Source organism: Palaemon carinicauda, chromosome 26, assembly GCF_036898095.1.
Source record: "Palaemon carinicauda isolate YSFRI2023 chromosome 26, ASM3689809v2, whole genome shotgun sequence".
Lineage (NCBI taxonomy): Eukaryota > Metazoa > Arthropoda > Malacostraca > Decapoda > Palaemonidae > Palaemon > Palaemon carinicauda.
The window spans coordinates 43,194,843-43,217,342 of NC_090750.1; positions in this window are offsets into that span (position 1 = coordinate 43,194,843).

Consider the following 22,500-nt stretch of genomic DNA (forward strand, 5'->3'; position numbering starts at 1 on the left):
TGACCTTATTCTGAAGATCATGGGATTTATCCTAAAATGAATACTAAATCGGAAATTGATAACAGTAATGTTTAAATCCCATAATAGAAATATAAATAAGAGGACCAGATATTGAGAAAATCTCCTATTTATTCCAGCTAAATAATGAAATTTGTATTCCAACATGGTTTGGTTCTATTTTTTAACGATTTGAATGGGATTCAATAATATATTTAGTTTTTTTTATTTATCACTATAAAGTGTATTCGTGTATAGTATATTACATTATCATCTTGAGTAATTTGATGGCTATTTACAGAAAATATAAAAAGGGGTATGATTAATGTGCTGATATAAGGATAAAAGGGGCACATCAAACACGTGTAAATTGATCCTTAAACTTAAAAAAAAATAATGAAGATCTTCCATACATTATTTTTGTTTTTGTTTAGTTATAAATATTTGTATTCTAATGAAACTCAGGTCACACCTGCTTCATCATTTCAAAAGGAAAACATCCCATTCAGCTCATAATTGGCCAGCTCCTCTCAGATCAGCTTCTCTCTTTTTTTTTTTTTTTGGGGGGGGGGGCAGTTTTCGAATGAGGAGGAGGGAAGGAATTTTCCGATACCTTCGTGGCCTATAAGTTATTTTGGTGCAATATTACTTTAAACCTGAATTGGATGACAATTTTACATCATGATTTTTTTCTGTAAGTCCACAGTTAAAAATAAATAACGTAAAATCATCTACTTAAATTAATAGAATTAACCGAAATATACGAATATGAGCTTTGGAACTGATCGTTGTTCCAGGATAGGTAAGTTTTTTATTTTTTCATTTTTTCTTATCGATTTTTTCGAACAGAATATCTTTGTAGCTGCATTCAAAATAAACACCACTCAGACTTTCCCTCTGATTCATCTTTACATCTTGATTCATAAACAGACAATCTTTTAAAAGTAAATATAATCCTTAAACCTATGTTCACTAACTCTAAAAATAAGACAATTAAAAGAAAAAAGAATAATTATGTATATCACAATTCATCCTTAAAGAACATAACCTACTGAATGTTTTTGCCAGACATTCTGTAAAAGTGCCTTGCCAGTACCTTATACTAAAGGGAGCTATGCTGACTTACAATAAAAACCGCCATCAAACGACCTTCGGAACTCATTGAATGATGATTGTGAGAAATGGTCACGCTTGGATACTCTAGGGCCTAGTGAATGTAACAGGCAGTCAATGTAGCGATGCAACCAATATCTCACAATATTCCTTTTTCAATGGTGTTTGTGATATTTCCTTTATTCGTATTTTTTAAAAATACTTTTGAGTAATATGTTCATATTTCTTCTTTAATCAGTATAAATAGCTGAATTACTTGTGTTGGTCTTAAAGTAGTTATTCAATTCAAACATTCACTTTTCAGACTTTTTTCTACTGACAAGAATATTCTAAAAATTCTGTAAGAACTGGAAAAACGTGAACTGTTCATGTGATAAAAACAACCTTTTTTTTTCTGGCCTTGCTCGCACCAAACAATATGCTCTTACGAAGAGTCCCTGCAGTGTTCTTTGTTCAATTTTCCCCCCTTTTTGCAACTGTTATTTACAATTGTACAATAACATATACCTAGTTTTGGCCGTCAAAGTTATAAAAGAGTAAACTACGTTTACATGGGATTCACTAGCGATCTTTAGATTACTGTTGGTGCAGTATCCTTGAATGCTATACATTAAGTTTATTTTTTTTATTTTTTATTTAATTTAGGGGGGGGGGTTGGGGGGTTGAAAGTACAATATGAAACACCAACCAATTGAAAGCTCTTCATACATGGAAGGAAGGTCACATGTTTACTGACTTCAGGTAGCTCCATAGAGACCGTGATTCTGTCATATCTTTCAAACTCTGAATTGATATGCTTAAGATTTTTCTTTACAAGGCGACAATTCTAATTTCCTTTTTTTTTTTTTCAAATTATTGGTTGTATCATTCTCTCTTTCCATCGAAAGTTATTTAAATAATGAAAGTTATAATAATACCAACAGCAATAATGATGACTAATAATGACGATAAACTTTTCGGAAAGAGACATTTTTTCAGGCTAGACGTTTTAAAAGTGATTGATGCTTCAGTAGCATTCATTTTATACGAAAAAAAATCTGCTTCTAATATGTTCTCTCTCAAGAATACGGTGTTCCACCAGTATATGTGACGATTTCATCATTCAAAAGAAGAGAACTATTCAATAATTTCTTCTTCCTTATAATCAAAATTACCAGTTATAGCTAAAATTCAATTCTGACAATGGTACACAGGATCATGCGATTGAAGTTCTACATACTAAATATCATCTTTTCACTAATTTTAGGTAGCTTCATAGAAGTATGATTTATGTTATATCTTACAAACGCAAACTAAATTAAACATTCTTATATTTCTCTTATTAAGGCAACAAAGTATTTTTTTTATTTGTAATTGTTTTCTTATTTATAGGGAAACGCATAACTTGCGCATTTAAATCGTCCTCAATTCAGTTCAAACTGGGTGCAGAAATATTTTCAAGTATTGTTACATCAGTTTCATATACTTAATTTCTTTTACCTTAATGATACCTTCATAGATACTTTTTTCTCTTTGAATTCCCCAATGATTTAATGGCATTTATTTTCTAGAAACCTTTTTATGTTTTTAGTATTTTTTTCAAAAATACTACGTATGGCCAATATTTGTGACTTTCATATTCTAAATAAAAGGAAAATTTAGATAATTTTATTTTCCTTATCTTACTAAGAAAATTGTTAAAAATCGAAACCAAAAATCATAGTGCCATGGGGAAATCCCAGTAGAAGTTCAATGTAGATCTAGTTTCGATGATCAGTTATAATAGCTATGGGTGCTCGCCTATTTTCTAATTGCAGATGGACTGGGGAAGGTGAGTAGTCTAGTCAGTATTAATACAGAAGACCGTTGGTTGAAAGAATTTTACCTTCGAATGTACTAGGTTGATCTGCGAGTGATGCCATGAACATAACCTTTCCTGATTCGGCTCTTAGCCCAGACTGCAGCCAGATCGATCAGCAGGATGGTCACGAATACAATCTTCACTTACATAATTCTTCCAACCAATGAAAAATAAGCAACCCAAGGGGATTAGCTTGTTTTTCCATATAAATACTGGGTAGACGACTAACATTCTCCCTTTGCAGCCTAGCTTCCGATCCAAAAAGACCCTTTCATCTAGCTCTCTAAATGAGCATTTCAGGATGAGCTCTCAGCAGTCTTGGTTGCCTGAGGTTCAACCTGGCCAAGACTTCTCACTCAACCAAGACTGCTCCCTGCCCAAATTTCAGCCAGGTATGCACTTCGTCATCCAGTAAGCAGCTCTTCCGCTCTCAAAATTCCCAGTCCCAAACGCAGCTTGCTATGAGAAACAAAAAATCAAGCCATGTCCAACTTTTCAATGTCTCCCCACTGCCCTCATTGCAATGGCCGAACAGTCTCCACAGTAGGATATATTATTTACTGGCAACTTCAACTTCCAGCGTGTGCAAGATAGAAGTTTCTCCTACCTTTTCAAGCAAAATTTAGATTAAAATTGAATCTGAGAAGGAACTTTTGTGACATCCTAAAGTCATCCTAAACTTCAGTAATATCTTCATAAGACCTCCCATCAACGTCCCAGATCTTTTAATCTCCAAGATTATTTAGAAATCGCCTTTAAAAAACAAGGAAATTTCCACCTTCCTACAAACCGAAAAAACTCTTCAACGTTTCATTTCATCTGCAAGATTGAGGAAACCAGTCATCTGCCGCTTTCATTTATCAATGCTGCTCGACTCCATTACATCTTTCAAATATGTTGCAGATATGGAGCGCTGCCCCAACCGGCTTACAGCCATTGTCATCGCCACTTGCAAGCGAAACATCTTCCTGCTTGAATATTGGTATATGGAGAGTGTTTCCCGTTGAAAACTTCCCACATGAGCCCCTGGAATTATGCAGTTGCAAGTTCTCTGGGAATCAATGGAAAAATTTCCATGACCGCACCATCTGTGTCGTCTACAAAAAAAAAAGAAAATAATAAGAAAAAATAAAAAAAGACAGAGAGAGAGAGAGAGAGAGAGAGAGAGAGAGAGAGAGAGATAAGATTGTGTCAACACTCATAAAGAAGGGAGAAGCACTCATCAAAGGTATCACAACCTTGTCTTTCACTTACCATGGAACAAAAGATGCCTGCCGAGACTGTAGAGGATTGCTACATGAAAGAAGTCTACACCTGCCATGGTTTCAGCCCCATTGTCAAACCAACAACAGTCTCCAAAGCACAGAGGGTGCCTTTGTAAATCAATTGCTCCTCAAAACTCGACCAAAATTCTATCCACCAGTACTCCAACCCGTCCCCCACCAACCTAAAGTAACCCCTACCCGTGGAAATCCTACTTAACTCATCCTCAATACTGTTTTTCAAATCCTGTCTGAGTTCAAAATTCCCTCCTACCTTGCAGTATTTAGTCAAATGAATACCTTTCTTTAGATAAGCTCACCCGCCCCCGAATGAAGAGCGAGAAAATTTCTTATCATTACTCCTGCTTCTTTTTTCTCCTACTTATGATTCTTTCTCCTCTTCTCCTAATATTTTTTGCTTACTGGATTGCAGCTATAAAATCTACTCCTTATAACTTTCTCTAAGCTCCACATAGAGCCTGATTGGTGCTGACGCAAAGCATTCATAAATTTTCAAAGTTCATTATTAAGGGCTATAACCACGAGACTAAGAAATTCCATCTAGCTTCATATGCCGGGCAAATGACAAGCAAGCAAGCAAGTATTATTGTCCAGTCTATTCCCTCTAGAAACGAAGCATGGGCTTAACTGTTCTAAACGTTACGAAGTCTTGAAAACCACTAACAATGTAACCGATCACCAAGGTAAGATCAACATCAATTTTATACCTGGATATCCCTTATAGTAATAACCGCTGTCTTTCTACTTCACACTATTTGTTTCGCAATATAATAAAGAATATCAAATGACTTAATATTCCTCTTCTTTAAATAGCAAGATGCTTATTGATACTGGCGGAACGGAGTATTCTTTAAAGAAAAATAATTAGAACAATTATTTTTGTTTGTTTTATATTATTTCCCGCTGAAGCTTCGATTAACATCAACTCTTATAATGGTAATGATAATAACTGTTCAAAAAGCCCTTTTATATATATATATATATATATATACTGTATATATATATATATATATATATAAAGGGAGAGAGAGAGAGAGAGAGAGAGAGAGAGAGAGAGAGAGATCTAAAATAATAAAATGGTTTTATTTGCACTCACTTTAAAGCCCCTGTTACCATTATATCATCATAAAAGGTTGCTAAATTAGTTACCAGAAATAAATATTCATAGTTCAAAAAAATTCTATGTTCGCTCATATCTCTAATGTTGCCTCATCTGCCCCATTTTGCATTTTTTCATGGCACGAAAAATGATAAAGCGCTACCTGAAATAAAAGAAACAAGACTGGGCTTAATATTATTCTCTCTCTCTCTCTCTCTCTCTCTCTCTCTCTCTCATCTCCTCTCTCTCTCTCTCTGAAGTTACATTTACAAATACATTTATATGAATATTAGTATGTGTTTAGCCATACATATATCTATATAGAGTCTTATTAGTATATTTTTGAAGTTGCTTTGAATAAAAAAAAGGTTAAAAAAATTAGAATATGGATGGTGTTTTGTTATTTGAATTGCCAAGACATGATCTTCATAATACCTACTATATTAAGTATGAAGCATTTGTTGCTAAACAAAATTTTTTTTTTCTTTCCGGTCATTCTCAGCACTACCAGTCCATCGGGTAAGGGATAGTGAGTAGTCATGTTAGGTGAGATGGAGGGGGATTGGATGTGCGTGTGCGTGTGTATGGATGTCTATCACTTTGTTTACTCTTCAGGTTTTACGGATCGTGTACAATATTCATTTATAACCATTTCCTTTTGAATATTGATTGCCAGTTTGTTAATGAGTCCAGATAATACCACTGATATTCAGAAAGGTATAGACTTTAGTCTTTTGGACAAGATTGCTTTCGTTGTGAAAACTGGTTGGCTTCGGACGTTGTATACTAAAATCTTTCTCTGTAAAATTTGCCGACCTTTGTTTTGCTTTTTTTTTGTTTGAAAAGAGAATAACTTCCATTTATATAAAATTCTAACATACCTTCAAATTTAAGATAAATTGGTTCTCTGTTGTAAACAATGGTTAAAGGCCTTTAGCATGTGAGTAAATACGCATGAGGAGAAAGGTCTCCCCGTTCAAAATATATACATATCCTGGCGTTCTTTAAAAAGTGAGAAAACTCAAATTTGAGTCAAATTAGGAGGCTGCAAATTATGTTTAGATACTTCAAATAAAAACCTCTTGTCCGTGAAATTGAGATCTAAATTGACAAATATATCAACCACACTACGAATACAAAAAAATGATAACACTTCCCCCCCAAACAGCAATACATGAAGATAAAATTAAACATTCGAACTCGCTAAATATCAGCAAGGAATATTTCCCAGTAAAATCTAAACGCCACTGGATCCTACGAAGGGAAAAACCACACGATAATTTCACATTCGCTAGAAATTCCAGTCTTCCCTGAACCACCTTTATTTGCTATCGCCGGAGGATGTGGAAGTGCCCAGAATGAGCAGCTTCAGTTGCAATACAGAATGAAAAAAGTAACCGAGTCTCCTTCCATCATTCTTCATTGCACAAAGGAGGGTGCCAGGAGAGTCTGAGTCTCATTTGTTCATTCTCCGGTGCACAAAGGAAAGAGAGAGGAGTGACCGAGTTTCCTTTGTTCATTCTCCGGTGCACAAAGGAGAGGGAACTAACAACGGATTGCTTCACTAAACCTTATTTGTTCTTCTTAGTTGATTACTGGTAAAATAGAAACTCTGTCGGGAGGGCGCGTTTTTAGACTTTTTTTTTCTTTTCTCATTTGCTTTGTTAATATCATTATTCTCATGTTTATCTAGTATTCTCATTGGTGGAATTGTATATTGTATTAATAAAGGATTTCATGTGTGACCATTCTATCTTATTAAAGAGAGTGATTGAAGGATTGCCTAACATAACTTTATTTCCTACATCAGGGCATTTCTGAGAATAATTGATTATAAAAAAGGAACTAATAAAAGACGAAGATTTCATCAAGCTTATAATATTTCTCTGTTTATTATTAATGACTTGGATTGAGAAAAACACGAAAAAGTACAGAGAGAGAGAGAGAGAGAGAGAGAGAGAGAGAGAAGGAGAGAGAGAGAGAGAGTGTCTACGGGCCAACCAAGGGAAAGGCCGTGCCAACAACAAGTGTTGGCTTTAATACCCCAACAACACCAGAGAGAGAGAGAGAGAGAGAGAGAGAGAGAGAGAGAGAGAGAGAAAGAGAGAGTTAAATGCATGAAAAAATATATGTATTTGTGTGTATCTCCTGAATGTGATTTAGCATGAAAATAGTAGTTAATTCTACAGGGCTTACAAAAATTGATTCGTTATCTTAATTAAATGTCTTTCGAAACCATGTTTGACCCTTATTGTATACAGAGCTCTACGGTCGTTGGACGTGTGAAACAGTTTTCAGTTTCTTTTTCTTGATAATACAATTGTTATTTAATACTTCAACGCACCCCATTCCGAATCATTCTTAACATCAAAAGAGCTATTCATTATCCCTCATTAAACCCAAAAGAATATATTTAACCATTTCCTGCATATCAAAAATTATTTGCATTAAAAAGATATTATTGGAGGAATCGGGAAGGAGAAACAGGAAAATACAAAGCAACACCGATAACTACATTCCTGACATCAATCTGATGAAAATAATGACGATGAATCGTCTAACACTTGAAGTATTGTTTCGCCAACTGTGAAATTCATTATTCCCCGAAAGAAGAAAGGTTTTTTGCACCAGGTTGAACGATCCATTAAAGATCAAAAGGAGTCCGAAAAGGGCAACAAATCAAGCACTTTTAAAGACTATAAACTATAATGAATTACGTTCAGAGAAAAACGCTAAGCTCTAGAGAGGAAAAAGAACGAAAAAGTAAAAGGGAAAAGGAAAGTGAAGAGAAAAAAAAAAACAAAGGATAACCTGACCGTAATCGACACAGCATAAGACAAAAATTCGAACAAATCTCTCTGATATAATAAAGATTATAGAAATAATGGCGACAAATTTATTCGAAATAGTTTGGTTCCTTTTGAAGAAAATGAAAACATTCTGAGCTTTTTATAATAATTTTGCACTTGCTGTTAGACAGACTGATAGACAGGTTGTTAGACAAGCTGATAGACATGATATTAGACAGACTGATAGACAGGTTGATAGACAGGTTGTTAGACAGGGAGGAGAGAGAGAGAGAGAGAGAGAGAGAGAGAGAGAGACTTGCATGGAGTAACTAGGAGTTTGTATATCTCGAAGACTTTTTAGTCCATCCATAGATCTTATGATCATATCTAACTTATTCTTGAAATCATTTACCGTTTTACTGTTTAATACATCTGCTGGAAGTTTATTCCAAGTATTTGCTGTTTTGATTGCAAAGAACTAGCCACATTGAGAGTTGTATCTTTTTAATTCCAGTTTGTATCCGTTACCTCTGGACTGATTTGTGCTAAGCGTCAATAGAGACGTATATCAAAAAGGGGAAAAAGTATTTGACATTCTAATCTTTATTACCTAGTAGCTCATAGGAGAGAGAGAGAGAGAGAGAGAGAGAGAGAGAGAGAGAGAGAGCGATTCAAAATTCCTGCCGATGTTACCTAATACAAGAGAGAGAGAGAGAGAGAGAGAGAGAGAGAGAGAGAATTCCTGCTGATGTCACCACCTAATACGAGAGAGAGAGAGAGAGAGAGAGAGAGAGAGAGAGAGAGGGGGGGGGGGAAAGAGTGTGAATAGTGATTAAAGGGGAATCACATAGTTACCCATCATTTCTGAATGTAATGTGCCTATTGAGAATTTCTTTTATAGTATATTGTGCTTACGAGAAGAGTGAAGGGGAATTTTGTGCACAGGTAGTTCTTCCTCTTTAATTCATTGAGCCATACATATTATGCATTGTATTCATGGCTTTTGGGGATTTATAGAGCATTAAGGAGAGCACTTGAATCATTCTTTTTGGTAGGAATGAAAAAAAAAATGTTGTTATGCTTTTGACTGTTTCAGAAAACATAAAAACACTGTATTGGATGCCGGAAAGTTGTCTGTGATTCCTTTTAAATTTTATAGGGTACATATGGATATGGCACGACCATTTCCTGATGGTATAATACAGAGTAACTTCGCATGTTTATTTGTGGATTCATTTGCTTGTTACACTCATACTTACGCAATGTTGTATAAATCAGCAAATTCATTTTCCTAGTCTGTGCTCTTTCTTTACTAGGTTTTATTGACCGAAAAGTTTGACAAGTGATAATGGTCTCGAGTTTATAAATATGATGGTGAAATCGGTCACGGTCTTGATGAAATATAACACTTTACGATGACCGCATATAAGCTTTAAGCTAATAACTTAGTGGAATCTCTTAATTGGGAAGTGTTACGAGTTTTGCACTACTTAGTGGCTGACGCCACCATCATTGGCACGCCATTCCTCCTACTGCTGAGCTAGCTTTGAATATTGCATATAATGCCTTGCTGAGGGATACTCCTTTCTTTTTATTGTATAGACAGGATCCTGTGTTACCGTATACAGTCATGATTAATTCGCAACAGGTGCCAAATTATTCAACTGAGCAATACGTCTCTATTTACTAAATATCTTAAAGAAAACAATGACCAACGCTGAAAGACTTTCGAGAAGAGCTAACTAGAAACAGAGGTCAGAGGGTGATCGATGGCTCAAAACCGTACCGGTGATAGTATTTGTGGGCAATCATGTGTATTTGAAACGATTACAACCTAGGAAACACAATTTAGAGCCAGCATATTAGGGTCCGTAGCTAGTCAAATTGGTTACATCTAACATAGTAGTGAAACAAAACATTACTAACGGAGCAGTGACTGAACATCATCAGGCACACATAAATGTTGTTCCGGAAGAGCTAGTTTTCAAAAGTGTCAATCAGAGTGTACCCCCTTACCCCTGCATGCGCGACATTCCTGGGGTTGAGAGGGATTTTTGCTGTTGCTGTTTGAAGAAACTTAATTTCTTCTTTTGACGTGTTCTAAGTAAACTTGATGATAGCAATGTGTTTTTATGTGGGTGATTAATGTAGTGCACCAAAGTATTGCTATAATTTCGCTATGTATAGCAATATGTATGATATACTGTTGAGTGAACTTATAAATGAACAGAGGGAGATTGAATAGGTCAGGTGTGATGCGTCAGGCGGATGTTGATTTACTTATTACTGATTTACTGCGGGGACCGGGTGGTTCCCGAAGTGCAAGTGGCTACAGGACTAAAGTTCAGGACTAAAATTAGAGAATGTCTAGTTGTGAATACCTTATACTAAGTTATAGTTGTAAAAAGGGTGGTGAAGCTGAATGACGTTCTCGGGAAACTGGCTAGCGACCACCAATCGATAGGTGTAAGTGTAGTAATGATTTTGAAAATGGCGAAACGGTGATGGATGGTGGTTTGTATTGTGAAATTGTACAGTAAAACCGGACAAATAAAGTCGAGGGGATTAAGGAATGCCTATTACCATTTCTATCCCGCCTGAAAAGGCCCATATTGCCATCAGCTAGAGGGAAGTTATTGATAAGGTTTTGTAATACCGATATTGATATGATTATTTTTCACTTTGGGTATTCGGTATTATAAAGGCAAAGGTCACACGAAGAAATTATTAAAATTCTTTTATATTAATTTTGTAAATGTACAAAATTAATATAAAAGACTTTTACTTTTTATTTATTCTGGAATATTTATATTTTTGGGTGGTGATTTCCATTTATGGATATTTAATGCTGCATTTTTGTACATTACATGCCATGCCGTATTCCGGATCGGAGTGTTGTCTATATATCATAGGCTAGAGAGGGTAAGTGCGCACCTCCTCCGGGAGTGAGGAGCATGGGGAATAGTAGTATCCCATGCCTTTTACAGTATATAAAATATGTAGATGTACAAGTGTTTTATACTGTGATATTAATGACCTTCATAAAAGCGCTATGACTGTCATAAATTTTGCGAGATCACTGAACTCTATTATAGGTGACATGTCTCAGGTCTGATAAGTGACGTGTTCTAATCCGTATGTTAATTGTATATTTCCATCACAGTGGAGCTTTCCAAAAATTCTTGTAGTTTCAGCATATTGACAGAGCAATATTACATTACTTGCTCAGGAGTGTCAGTACCCATCGTGCGTTCACAAGAAAGATATTGTATTCTTCTGAAGAGTATATCGCTGTGCAAAGAATTTTCACAAAAATTCCATTATCAAGTTAAAAAAAAAAAAAAACTATTCTGATGTCTCATTATCCGTCAGCATGGGAAACATATAATCAAAGTAAAAGATTGTGTGTACATACCTTATCATTAAACTAGCTAGAAGTAAATTTACATATTTTTCTATAGCAATGCACAAGCATCCTTCAAGCATAAAACATTTTTAACAATTTGTACTATATGATTGTAACTGACAATTAGGAAGAGAATGGGATTTGGGATTTCATGTTATTACGATGGGTTAGTTGTATTAGTTTAGCTTTCTGCCTTGTAACATATCTTCGCATATTTGATTGAAATATATATATATATATATATATATACTGTATATAATATATATATATATATATATATATGTATGTATGTATATATATATGATGATATATTTGCTTTGAACAATAAGTATGTATGAATTGTATGATATGAATAAAATTATTTAGAAAAAAAGATACGAAAAACTAAAGTAACTCCTCAAAGGAAAGACTTAAAAAAATACAGATACGATATAGTATTGAAGATAAAACAAGTACTTAGTTACACAACCAGGAATTATAAATTGTAAGAACTGATATAAATAATTTTGTCCTTTAAAACTTCATATCTAGACTATTTCTTTTTACACGATTCCCTCGATTGCAGGAATAAACAGTTACCTTAAAACCATTCAAAAAGAAACTGTTCAAGACATTTCTATACCTGTCCGCACCAATGATACCATGGAAATCTGAAACCACCTTTTTATACCTGCATTTCTGACAGATGTGGGCAAATAGACCCAACCGTGTCAGCTGCATTCTAACTATGGCAGTGGGCGGACGGGACGTTAAAGTTAGATGCGTGATAGTTTGTTAACTCCATTTTCTGAAAACACGGTCAACATGACTTTTCGTTTCTGTGAGAGTTGATTCGTGTAGTCCATTGTTCTCTCTCTCTCTCTCTCTCTCTTTTCTTTTTTTTTGAATTACAGTAGGAAAAAATAAACTTCGAAACTATCTCTTTCATTTTTATATTCCCTTAATGAAACATTAATAGTTTCTATCATTAAAAGTGTAAGATTATTGTTATATCGGAGAAAACTCAAACATTTTTCAAGATACTCAATACCTAGAATCTTTCTCGTATCAGTTATATGGTCGATTAACTAAATATTTTTTTTTCTCCCTAATTCAAAATAACTTTATTTAGTGTTAATAATTGAGTAATTTGCCGAGAAGATTATTGTTCTCTGTTATATTTTTATGCAGTAGACAATAGGCTATCATGGTTCATCGTGAATCCAATACTATAAAGAACCATATTCTTCAATATAATAATAATAATAATAATAATAATAATAATAATAATAATAATAATAATATAATAATAATAGAATCGGTATTGAAAACCAAATCCCTACAAATTGAAGACCAGTTTTATTTAAAAAAAAATTCTATGACCTCTCTGGATGCAATCTCCTCGTCCTCTTTCTCATCAAAACACTACACAGATTCTTCAATATCTGTAACTGAAGAAAAAGAGGAACTAAATAAAAAAGCCATAAGGAAGTACACAATTAGACAAGTATTTTAGAAGAGCAATTATAGCAGATTCTCAGTTAACTCTAGTGTTCTACGAATGCCGACCAACACGACCCGAAAGGTCCGTTAGTAGCTTCGTTAGCTAATGAATGGGTTCCTGCCCTAGTACAAGTGAGATATAATCCCCTTTTGTGAATGGGAAATAAAGAAGGAGTGGGATGTAATCCCGTTCTCGAAGAGGGAATCCTCTTCTGTGGATTGGGAAAACGGGGATCTTGGTACACTTAGATTCAAAAGTCCGCCGACACTCAGGGAGAATTGCTCGTCAGAGGTCTCTAGTGTTACCATGACAAAACAAACAAAGAGTTGCATTTCTTACTACTTCTTAGGAAATAGGCGGAGCCTTGTCCAAGCTCAGCGAACGCTGGAAAATATTACAAATCTTGTTGCCATATTTTATGCTGTGGTATTATTTGACATCTCACTATCCAATACAAATACACAAAACACACACACAGACATTAATATATATATATATATATATATAATATATATATTATATAATATATATATATATATATAATATATATATATATATATATATAAATCTAGAATCTGTATAAGCATGTAGAAATTAATGGAGTGGCATAACTTAACAATTCCTTCCGTTAACAGCTACATAGATTGTTCGGAGATCAGACACATAGTCTATACTAGTTCCAGTTTCATTTATGGCTCGATGCTGTAAAGTATTCATAAAAACGCCATATATGAGTTATACGAGCCTTGAGGAGATTCACACAGAGAGAGAGAGAGAGAGAGAGAGAGAGAGAGAGAGAGAGAGAGATTACAGTAGTGAATGTAGTAATTGGTCACCATATAAATGATTTCTAGAGATACATGCATATCAGGAGAAATTTTCGCTTGATATTGCAATGTTTCCAATAAAATTATTGTATTATGCTTCCAAAAACTCAGTTTTAAAATGCTAAATTGATTGCTAAATACTTTCATAGTCCTTTAGATATTCATAGATAGGAACATTTTGGAATACATAAGGATACTTTACTGAAAAATATTTCCCAAGTCATTCAGATTCAAGGGGATGTGCCTTCTCAGTCTTTAGTTCGCAACCCACTTGCCCTTTATTCATAGAAGTTTCTACTTTTCCTTTTCCCCCCGTATTTGTGGCTAAGAACGGTTGGCATTGACATTTAAACTAGAATTTTTAATATATACTGTAAAATCTTTGCTGTGTTGCTAATTCAATCTTTATTACAAGGGCTTTAATTTGCTTGATAATTACTGAGGCCCTATGACAAAATTGGAGATAGTTATCATCGAGTAGAGATAACGGGATTATTTTGTTGGACTTGAATGCTCATCCACATAATGGTAGATTTTGAAACAATAATAGCTGTAATTAGAGAGTCGTTGTCTTATGAGTGTTTGAAGGATTCGTTAGAGAGAATCCTTATACCAACATTTGTCCGGCTCGAAGTTATACTATTTAGTTACTATAGAGCATTATGTTCTGTAGTCCTCCATATACCACAGGTTTTCCAATTAATATGCTCATTACGAAAGTACTCTGTAGGATAATTTACCCGTTTGCTTTAAAATCAACCAAGATATCTTCGTTAACTGGAATAATTATAAAGGAATGTGATTGAAATTGTATAAAAAAGGAGAGTGAAATAGTGCTCAAAATGCCTTATTTTCTAATCCAGCTAAGGAATATCTCGTCTTGGCTTCACCACAAATTTCAAAAGGTTCCAGGTTGGAATGGTCAAGTGAAGGTGTTTCTTGTTGCTGCTCAGTAGAGATTTCTTTTCTTGAGGGATTGTGAGAAACTAGGAACTAAAATTGACGGCCTTAGATGAATACCGGCGAAAAAGGCAATTTTTCTTTAAAGATACCCAGGATGTTTAATAAACGAATGAATAAAGAATGAATGAAAGGAACACAAATAGGAACTTGATCATGGAGACTTACGCCTATTTGAATCACGATTATTAGAAGTCAGCGTGATCAAGCTACGTAATTTTCTGAAGATAAAGCTACTAGTAATTACATAATCACTGATAACTTACAGCCAAGGTATTAGTGTAGGAAATAATTTTGTGCTCATGCCCCCTGCGCTTATATTTTTTTTTGGAAAATTGGAGGATATATTACGGGAAAATTAGTATTTCTTACTTTCATTACAAAATCTTGGGAAATTATGTCATTCTGAGGACAAGAGAATTTTTTATATGATTTATCAATAAAGCATATTTCTCAAAGGTTTTGCTAGAATGTAATAGTGGTCTCATTTACCGCAATACAATTCCTTTTCGATTCAATAAACTAAATTCTGATTGTATTCAAAGAGCTATGCAGTCATCAGTATTTACTGTTTCCGTCACAGATTATTTATTATGCAAAGTTAATAGTTAACTTTGGTTACTAATCAACCTTACAACAACAACGGCTATTTATTCGGTTGCTACTAGCTACTACAAATGAACTAATTATGAATTAGGTTAGCAATATTTCATGGAACATTAACGGTTATCAAATTAGATTGAGGCAATGATACAATATTTTACAAGTTGTATCAAGAATTTCTTAACCTCTTTCCACAACCTCTAAAATACAAATGACTCCCTTGTTTCCTCAAATTCTTCAGTGTCGGACTGCCCGGGGGAGGAGCAATCCCTACCCCCTTCCAACCCCCCCCCCCCCCTCCCCCGCCACCTACCCATCCGTTGAAAGTGTCTACTGGGCTCCTCAAAAGAATAGTAAAAAGTAAAAATAATTATATATATATATTTATATGTGTGTGTGTGTTTTGTGTATTTGTAGTGAATACTTGAGGGACAAATGATACCACAGTATGAAATATGGCAACTCGATTTATAATATTTTTAAGCGTTCGCTGAGGTTGGACAAGTCTCCGCTCATTTTCTTGAAGGTAGTAAGAAGACTAACTCTTTCTTTGTTTTGTCATGGTAACACTAGAGACCTCTGGCGAACGATTCCCCTTGAGTGTCGGCGGACTTTTGAATCTAAGTGTAGATAGTGAGATGTGATCCACTTTTTAGGAGAGAGAAACTGAGGGAGAGTGGGAACAATTTTTTTTTCTTTGGCGCTTTACCGCCCCCCCCCCCAATCACAAAAGAATCTACCTTAATACAATAAGCTCTTCATGCTCTCATGATGAAAAATTGATAACATTTACATAAATAAACTATCAAGTAAAAGATATTGTTCCCTTTGGGACATATCGGTGGCACAAATAACTGCTACCAGTAAGTACTATCATTGTAATATAGGAAATGAAATCAGCCTTTCCCCATTGCAAAGACAAATTATATTGATGGTAATATCATACATAAAAAAGATCAAAATTCGTGATAACTTAGCTTATGGAATATTTGGATACCAAATATAATCACAATCTTAAGACAAAATTGAAAATTTAATTAGTTTGATCGTTTACAAAACGAAAATGAAAAAGTTTACATTTTTTGGGGGAAAATTGATCTTATGAAAGCAGATGTAGCTTTTTCACTATAATCTAAAAACAGCAAAGCCAATCAAACTCCATATAAAGTTGCTTATTGGTAAAAATGTGGATGCTAATAATTCAGTGGGACAGATCTATAAGCCCCACACCCCTCAACTACATTCCAAAGCTTACAAGGCAGGTGAAGTTTTTGATAAGACTGAAAACAATCATTCCTAAAATGACTCGAACTCTCAATCCGAGGAATGCAGATCAGGATGTTTTCAATAGGCTACCAGAAGACTAAATGTTGCACTCAATGGAGCTACTCATGGGTGATGGGTACATTGATTACTGTTTTAAGACAATGGTGTAGAATGAAAAAGGTTATTTGTTCAAAATTCTAATTTGCCTGTTTTATTTTAACGAATGTAAAATAGACGAATATTTCATCATTAACGCAGGCAACTACACACATTATTGGCTACAGAGAAGACATAAAAAAAGCTTCAGAGAGAGAGAGAGAGAGAGAGAGAGAGAGAGAGAGAGAGAGAGAGAGAGAGAGAGAGAGAGTTCAAAGCAGGATGTTGGTAAATTTTTGAGGTGAGGCATTTAGGAAGACCAAACCACCGGCTCAATGCACGAAAGTTGAAATACCTTTCGAGAGATTTAAGTCCGCTAGCAGCGGTGACATATTATCACGAGTGATGCCGCCATGTTGATATATGGGTGTAACCACGCCCGGCAAGCAAGCACACGCTCTCTTCCTGTTCAAATGTTAAAAGTATCAAGGTCAAATAGACCTCTGATCTGACCCTCCACCCATTTTGGGGTCAGCCTCCCTCCTGACACTCCCAGATTCACAGGGACGATGTACCTATGGGCGTCCTTTAGGTTAAGATGAAGGAGGGAAAACACGATCCCTCTAACCCGAGATATCAGAAAGGAACCAACAAGAAGAAGGTTTCTTCCTAAATCTATCTGCTCTTCATTTTCTGCTTTATGGCTAGCTGCCTTTCTATTTGCCTGAGTTTATATTTGATCTTCATCCTATGTCTCACGTCTAGCTGCCATATAATTTGCATTTGTTTCCCTCCGTAAATTTCTCTGCTCTTCTGTTTCCTATCTTTTTTCTTTTCACCGAATTTGTTTTAGCAGATTTAGTGATTGAGAACGTCTTTTTGTGTGGCATCATTTGCAGAAAACTTGAAAATGAAATTCAGATAATTCAGCCAATGAATACTCAATCATTAGATATTCTGTAAGTTTTTGTACATCTTAGCACTTGGGAAATGAAATTAGTGTATTCTGTGTGTATTGGGGGGGGGGGGGTTCCAACCGCCAAGGACCACTTTTTTTAAGAAACAATTTCCAAAGTAATATAGCCCTGAATAATGTTATGTTTATACAATCTCTCTGTCGAAATTTATTGCAATTGTATAATTTTTATTGGATGCAGTTTTATCAGTTTTAGGGGGTTTGTAAATATGGAGCACAAAGGGCCCCCCTCCCCACCAAGGTGGTTCTCGATCAAAATGAAAATAGCGACGTTAAATTCCTATTTCATGGAATGTAGTTTTAGGGGTATGTAATTATGAGGTCCTTATACCAAGGTGGATCTTGAATAAAATAGAAATAGCGTTGGTAGCTTTCTCGATAAAAATAATTTCCTTGTACACTTATATGGACAATAACCAACTTTGTTAGTATATATATATATATATATATATATATATATATATATATATATATATATATATATATATATATATATATATATATATATATGTTATATTATATATATACATCTATGTATATGTATGTATGTATATATATACTGTATATATATTTATATGTATATATATATATATATATATATATATATATATATATATATATATATATATATATATATATATATATATATACTGAAGGACTGAATTCATATGCACACTCAAGGCCTCACCTTTTACGTCGAAAGATGTATTTCCCATCAGACTCATCATATTCAGTGTGTGGAAATTCTTTCGCTTCCTCCCTCTTCGTATTTTGAAGCTATCAACTATTCATAGGATAATCAACTCAAACTTGCTTGTATTTTGTGGACCGATGAAGACTTTGAGGTGTTGCTTTGATATGGAAATCAGCAGTTGATGTCAACGCTCTTGAGCTTCTGCTTGAGGATATTTCAACAAAATTTGATAACAACTATCGTGTGTTGAGAACAAAGATAGAAATTATTACGAAAAATATTCATCTCTCTCTCTCTCTCTCTCTCTCTCTCTCTCTCTCTCTCTCTCTCTCTCTCTCTCTCTCTCTCTCTCTCTCTCTCTCTCACTCTGTATATATATATGTATATATATACATATATATATGTACATATATATATATATATATATATATATATATATATATATATATATATATATATATATATATGTACACACACATATATATGTATATATATATGTATATATATATATATATATATATATATATATATATATATATATATATATATATATATATACTAATGTTTGATATTTTTGTAGGGTTTAAGAACATGATTGCCACTCATCCTTTCTGATTAACTGCAAATATATTCATTATTTGTACTGCACTTGACATCCCATGCTCTGTAGCTAAATTCTTGGTGGCTCTAATGAATACCTTTTTGTAAATAAAAACTATTGTTAAAAAACTACATTCTTGGCTTAGTGCTAATGGCACGCTTGTAGACACTCTAGAGACCCAATTGATTGATTGATTGATTTAAAGTTTTCAGGCATCCTGCCTAGAGATCCAATGACTACAGCCATGTACACCTACAATTGTATAAGTGACAATTTATATAAAAGTTTGAAAGAATAATCTCATTACTTTGCATGGACAATTAGTTTTGTGCTCTTTGGCGTAGATTTTAAAGAATCGAATAGAGGTACATATAGCGGAAAATGGAGTGTCGTCTATCGCACCTTACTTTCACCCCCAATTTCTATAGAGTTTACAATGTCGGATGGAAGAGACAGCAGTAACGAGATAGAGAGGGTTTGCCGAAAGCTGTTCGGAGTTTGTAGGATAGGCAAGGAAATATTTGCTTGAAGGTCAGAGATTTTTTCTGGATAATGTCCTGTTATTTTATGAATAAAAGTTTTATTCGTTATTCGAAACCGTTCATTTTTTTTTAACGTAAGAAACATTATGAACACAATGATATAGCATATATGAGGACATTCAACACCAATGAATATTATAAGATCTACAAATATACAAATCTCTCTCTCTCTCTCTCTCTCTCTCTCTCTCTCTCTCTCTCTCTCTCTCTCTCTCTCAATTCGTGGTTATAAAGGAGTGTTGTTCGCTAGTTTTGTCATCTAGGAAGGAGAGGACAAAACTGATGTGAAAATAAACCCCCAGGATGAGAAGCCCATATTTTACAGCAGTTCATCTTGTGTTTGATGGTAATTAACTATAATGGTTAAATCTGTAGTCTTTAAGATTGGGAAATTCCGTGCCGTTTCATAATGCATCAATGTATTTGAAGTTACTTCGTATTTAAGCCTTATTCCCAAGCTGGTAGTGGTTTTTATATACGCATTCCTAATTTTTCACTCTCGAAGTTCAAACTGTTTTTTAATTCGATGGTTTCTTTGGGGCAAGTGTTTATTAACACATCAAGTATTGCTATAGTTGTTGTAGATGATTTAATCTCATAGCATGGATCTAGTTCTCCCAGAATCATTATTATCTTAATCGCAAGTACAGCTAAATATTATTATTTATCCTATGATCTTAATGTTTTGTATCAGACTATTTAATAGATAAAAAAATTTAAAAAGTATATGAATTTTACCACCTAAAATATTTGGATTTTTCTTGTTGCCGATATCTATGAAAATTAAAGCTAGACATTTCAGCTTGTTAAATCTTCGAAACTTTCTAGCTTCTCATATCTTTGAATTGAAGAGCCTACTTTACTTATTTGGTTTTCCAAAGCTTGAACTATAGTTAATACATTTTGCAGTGCAAAATTTTTGATTGATTGGTTGATTATTAGGTATTATCTGGCATCTTAATGCAAAATTTTTAATAAAGATAAATTATATAGCAATAATGTATTAGAAAGTTCCTGTGATGTGCAATGCGCGATAACTTGGTCTATTATAATGTTTTGTAATTATAGAAAATGCTATGTAGCAGGTAAATTCTTTAGTCTAATCTCATATGTATTATAATATCCATCTGACCTTTGGTGTGCTTGCTTTGTAAACTGATGCCTTTCAAAAAATTATTGGCCTGCGAGCAAAATATGCAGCAGGAGTCATAATTGAAGCTTCGCTTGTATCATCTGCAGGTTGCAAGATCTTTAACATTTCACAAACTTTTATACATAATGCAGTAACAATGTTTTTTTTTCACATCCTTAATACTACCTAGTGGTCCCAAATAAATCTTAAAATTTCCACTAAAATTCTTCCGCTTTGTAAAAACAGAATTTGGATCTGCAGCATTGTTGATTCACTCAACGCGTTCAGTGTTTAACACCATTATATACTGTTAATTTCTTGGAATTTTGTTGTGCACTTTTTGTAACATCATGCACAACTACCTACTGACTTACTGGTAAAACTTTACAACCCTAACTAATTTATTCTTTTACGCAAAATATTGAGAGGGGACGATATTTGACGAACTGATTTTTCTGTTGGAAAGCTGGGGAGATTTCTTGTTTCTTGATGAAATTATCAGCACTAACTTTACCTACGTTGATTGTAGTACTTTGGCATTACGTTATTCTTCTTAGCCAATTCATGAGTTAATTTCTTTACCTTTTCGCTAGTAGATTGTTTGTTATTTGTATAGCTTTACAGAATCTTATTACAATTCTTCTCTGCTGCTTACCGGCAATATATTCATAACTATTACTGCATTTGACATCCCATACTGTATAGTCTAGTTTGTAATGGATGCAAGGTGTATTCGTTGTCGAGAAAAGCTCTCTTATTCGTAAAAATACATTCTTGACTCAGTGCTAATAATCTAATGTTGAAGACTTTCTACCGACTCAAAGACTGGCGTCATGTAAACACAGATTAGTGCAATTGATAGAAGAGAGATAAGAATTAATTCCAAAGTATAAAAGACTATTCGTATTACTTTACGTGAACTATTCGAGTTCTACTCTTTTTTGGGAGTATTTTATAAAGAATCTGATGCTGAAGAATATGTGCAACATTATCTTATTGATAGTTACCTAACTAAAGTTAAACTCATTCAAAAGAAGCAATGTATAATGATGTTTCCCTAGTATATATGATGCTATCATGTTACATCACTTTACACACATATACATTACATCTATGTATTGTGCAAGGTTGGTGTTTTGTTATAACAAAGAAACGAGATGATTACAACTGACTATTTCAGCAGATAACACGTTTATATACAAGAAGTTCCGAACAAGAATGTCACAAAAATTCAAACAGAATAATGCAGGAAAGGCAGGCTTAAACAGGTTGTTTACCAGTGCTGGGCGAGGGCTCGAGATGAAAAAAAGCATATATCGTTTCAGTGTATGTGCATATTTGAAACATATGTGGTACATGACTTCCCCCTAAAAAAACATGACACGTGACATAAGGCGTCATGCTCCTGAGAGGCGGACTGTAGACGGGTCATTTTGCAGTAAATATGCAGGTCTTAGGTGATCCATAGAGACCTAGTCTTCTTTGCAACGAAATTTAATTTAGAAACCATTGGGTGCGCGATGGATCACAAGGAATGGGTCTGTGTAAGGGGCCATTAGAGGTGGCATGCTATAGTCGTTTCAAAGGAAAACGTGTGATAGCCTATGCAAATCTGTTAGCATGTGTTACTTCGATGGTCTTGGAAGTCTGACAGCATGCAATAAATTTTCCCAGAAATGGACGTAAGTGCTGGAGGTTGTTGGAAGAGGTTGCCAGCAGCGGAAAAAAGTAAGCATGGGTGATCAACAGGTTGCAGTACACCATTCCAACTACCAAGAAATCAGGATGTCTTT